The sequence below is a fragment of the Gorilla gorilla genome, chromosome 4, assembly GCF_029281585.2.
Source record: "Gorilla gorilla gorilla isolate KB3781 chromosome 4, NHGRI_mGorGor1-v2.1_pri, whole genome shotgun sequence".
Lineage (NCBI taxonomy): Eukaryota > Metazoa > Chordata > Mammalia > Primates > Hominidae > Gorilla > Gorilla gorilla.
Genome location: NC_073228.2, coordinates 48,839,233 through 48,843,524, shown reverse-complemented (window position 1 = coordinate 48,843,524; position 4,292 = coordinate 48,839,233). Strand labels below are relative to the sequence as shown.

At 47.8% G+C, this 4,292-nt stretch overlaps 1 pseudogene; it reads right to left on the bottom strand.

Moving 5' to 3' along the window:
* Positions 1-528: 528 nt before the first annotated feature.
* LOC115934656 (glyceraldehyde-3-phosphate dehydrogenase-like) lies at positions 529-1,682 on the bottom strand (annotated as a pseudogene).
* Between the last annotated feature and the right edge of the window lie 2,610 nt (positions 1,683-4,292).

The window sequence follows — 4,292 nt, the reverse complement described above, 5'->3', positions numbered from 1 at the left end:
CACATTACCCCATTTCTTGAAAGCCCTTACCGCAATCTGAAATTATCCTGTTTATTTGCTTACCTACTTGTTATATTTCTCTCCTGCTGGAGGGAAAGACTTGGTTCAATTTCATACCCCAAGCACCTAAAATATACTAAGGCCAGGCATGATAGCTCATGCTGTAATCCCAGCACTTTGGGAGGCCAAGGCGGAAGGATCACTTGAGCCCAGGAGCTTGAGATCAGCCTGGGCAATATAGCGAGATCCTGTCTCAAAACAAAATAAAATATAGTAGGCACACATAAATATCTGTTTGTTTCTGCATTGTCTGACCTTCCAAGGTTTTTTTTTCTAGATACATAGCCCTAGGACAAACTGCTTTTATTATAATAAAAAGCAACAAAGCTGTCCCATTTCAGTAAAATAAGAATACAAAATCGTACATATAACATACTGTCAACCATGTAACAAGGAAATATGCTAAATCATTTTTTGTTTTTGTTTATTTGGCTGAGCACAGGGGACTTTATTGATGGTACACGACAAGGTAAGGCTCCCCAGGACCCTCCTTCTTCAGAGGGCCTGCATGAAAATTGTGAGGATGGGAAATTCTCAGTGTGGCAGGGACTCCCCAGCAGCTAAGGGCCTCTCTCTTTCTCTTGTCCTCTCACTGGGGCTGGTGGTCCAGGGGTCTTATTCCTTGGAGGCCATGTGGGCCATGAGGTTCACCACCCTGTTGCTGTAGCTAAATTCATTGTCATACCAGGAATTTAGCTTGACAAAGTGGTCATTGAGGCAATGCCAGCCCCAGCATTGAAGGTGGAAGAGTGGGTGTCACTGTTAAAGTCAGAGGAGACAACCCGGTGCTCAGTGTAGCCCAGGATGACCTTGAGGGGGCCCTCTGATGTCTGTTTCACCACCTTCTTGAATGTCATCGTATTTGACAGGTTTCTCCAGATGACAGGTTAGGTCCACAACCAACACGTTGGTGGTGGGGACATGGAAGGCCATGCCAGTGAGCTTCTGGTTCAGCTCAGGGATGACCTCGCCCACAGACTTGGCAGTGCCAGTAGATGCAGAGATGATGTTCTGGAGAGCCCCTCGGCCATCATGCCACAGTTTCCCAGAGGGGCCATCCACAGTCTTCTGGGTGGCAGTGATGGCATGGACTGTGGTCATGAGTCCTTCCATGATGCCGAAGTTGTCATGGATGACCTTGGCCAGGGGCACTAGGCAGTTGGTGGTACAGGAGGCATTGCTGATGATCTGGAGGCTGTTGTTATAATTCTCATGGTTCATGTCCATCACAAACGTGGGGGCATCAGCAGAGGGGGCAGAAATGATGACCCTTTTGGCTCCCTGCTGCAAGCGAGCCCCAGCCTTCTCCATGATCGTGAAGATGCTGGTGGACTCCACAACACGCTCAGCGCCAGCATCTCCCCATTTGATTTTGGTGGGATCTCGCTCCTGGAAGATGGTGATGGGATTTCCATTGGTGACAAACTTCCTGTTCTCAGCCTTGATGGTGCCATGGAATTTGCCATGAGTGGAATCATACTGGAACATGTAGACCATGTAGTTGAGGTCAATGAAGGGGTCATTGATGGCAACAATATCCACTTTACAGGAGTTGAAAGCAGCTCTGGTGACTAGGTGCCCAATACAACCAAATCCATTTACTCTGGCCTTCACCTTCACTGTGGTGCACCAGCTGCATGATAAGACTTGGCTGTCTGTTGAACAGAAGTAGCAGAGAGCCTAAACCGTTAATAGTGGTTTTCTCTAGAAGGTAAGTTATGGGTGATTGCTGTCCTCCCCTTTAAAAAAAAAAAAAAAAAAAGCTTTTCTGTATTTTCATTGTTGTTGTTGAGACAGAGTTTCACTCCGTCATCTGGACTGAAGTGCAGTGGCATGATCCTGGCTCACTGTAACCTCCACCTCCAAGGTTCAAGCAATTATTGTGCCTCAGCCTCCCAAGTAGCTGGAATTACAGGCATGCACCACCACGGCCAGCTAATTTTTGTATTTTTAGTAGAGATAGGGTTTCACCATATTGACCAGGTTAGTCTCGAGCTCCTGACTTAAAGCGATCTGCCCGCCTCAGCCTCCCAAAGTGCTGGGATTACAGTCATGAGCCACCGTGCCCAGCCCATGCTTTTCTGTATTTTTTTTCAGATGTTCCACAATGGTCAACGGCTTATTTTCATAAGAAAAAAATCAGGCCGGGCACGGTGGCTTACAACTGTATCCCAGCACTTTGGGAGGCCGAAGCAGGTGGATCACCTGAGGTCAGGAGTTGGAGACAAGCCTGACCAACATGGTGAAACTCCGTCTCTACTAAAAATAAAAAAAATTAGCCAGGCATGGTGGCAGGCGCCTGTAATCCCAACTACTCAGGAGGGTGAGGCAGGAGAATTGCTTGAACCCAGGTGGTGGAGGTTGCAATGAGCTGAGATCGCACTACTGCACTCCAGCCTAGGCGACAGATCGAGACTCTGTCTCAAAAAAAGAAAAAGAGAAAAAAATCAGTGAGAAAAATTTAAAGTGGATGGATAACATTTAAAAGAAAAATGAAATTCACTGGCAAGTGCCAAGGCTTCTCCAGGGTGGTCTGCTGCTCCTGCAGCTATATCTTCCCTAAGAGGTTTGGGTCTCAGAACACCACCTTTGCTGCTCAGTGCTGCTCGAGTTGACTCCACTGGCCGTAATAGAGCATCTCCTGGGAGGATGGACCAACTTGGCACCTGGAAGCCTGAGGCTGGATACAGGCTTTATTATGAATGCCCACCAGGTTTGGGCTGAAAGTGAAGAAACCCAGGCAAAACATTTGGGGATGAGTTCACACTCTCTACCCAGAAGCTTTGCTCCTCCTTGGAATGTGCAATCTTTTCAGAGGAGAAGATGCTTTTGCTAATTGAAAATACTCTTCAAGTCTGGGTGTGTTGGCTCACGCCTGTAATCCCAACACTTTGGGAGGCCGAGGTGGGTGGATCATGAGGTCGGGAGATCGAGACCATCCTGGTTAACACGGTGAAACCCTGTCTCTACTAAAAATACAAAAAATTAGCTGGGCGTGATGGCACATGCCTGTAATCCCCGCTACTTGGGAGGCTGAGGCAGGAGAATTGCTTGAACCCAGGAGGCAGAGGTTGCAGTGAGCCGAGATCATGCCACTGCACTCCAGCCTGGGTGACAGAGCAAGACTCCATCTCAAAAAAAAAAAAAAAGGATTTGAAGGGCAGATGCAGGGTGAGCAGAGGAGCGAAGTAGTAGAGTGGAAAGAGGGGCGGCCTTGGCTTGGGTTCCAGTCCTAGCTTTTCTATTTCTTGTCGTGTAAACATGAGTAGGTACTTTGTTTCTCTGAGCTAGTTTTTTTTTTTTTTTTTTTTTTTTTTTTTTTTTTTTTTTTGAGATGGAGTTTCGCTCTTGCTGCCCAGGCTCAAGTGCAATGGTGCGATCTAGGCTCACTGCAACTTCTGCCTCCTGGGTTCAAGCGATTCTCCTGCCTCAGCCTCCCGAGTAGCTGGGATTACAGGCATGTGCCACCACACCTGGCTAATTTTGTATTTTTAGTAGAGACGGGGTTTCTCCATGTTGGTCAGGCTGGTCTCGAACTCCCAACCTCAGGTGATCCGCCCACCTCAGCCTCCCAAAGTGCTGGGATTACAGGCATGAGCCACTGCGCCCGGCAGTTTGTTTTGTTTTTAGTCTGCAAAGTGGGAAATATAATCCCTGTTGTGGGACTCTACTGGCACCAAGTGGGAAGGGGATTCTCTGCCCTAATAGCTTCCCTGACAGAGGCAGGAAGGTCCCTAATGAATCTGTTTAAAGACATTTTGCTTGGTTTATTTCCTCTTCTCTCCCAGCCTATCAAGGTGATTGTGAATAACCCATGAAATACCAGATGCGAAGGTGCTTCATCATCCAAAGGGGACCGGGAGAAGGAGCCCAACTAGTTACCTTCCTACTGCAAGGCATGGTCCCACTGACACAGTGTCTGCTCACGAACACATGGTAGTTGCTGAAGAAATGTCCTTTGAAGAGTGTTTTGTGGCCTGAATGTGTTCTCTGCACCCTGCTTTCTCTCATTCTTTTATCCATTTGCTCATTTGTTCACATGGCCAGCATTCCTTGAGTACTGCCCTCTGCAAGTCCTTGTCTGGGCACTGGGCATAGAGTGGAGTGAACAAGGCAAACCAGGTTCTTGCTCTCAAGCAGTAAACAATCTATGGGACAGAGAGAGTCCTGGAGGATTCCAGTGCTGTGTGATTGGTGTCAGGATAGAGGGACACACAGGGGGACTGTCGGAT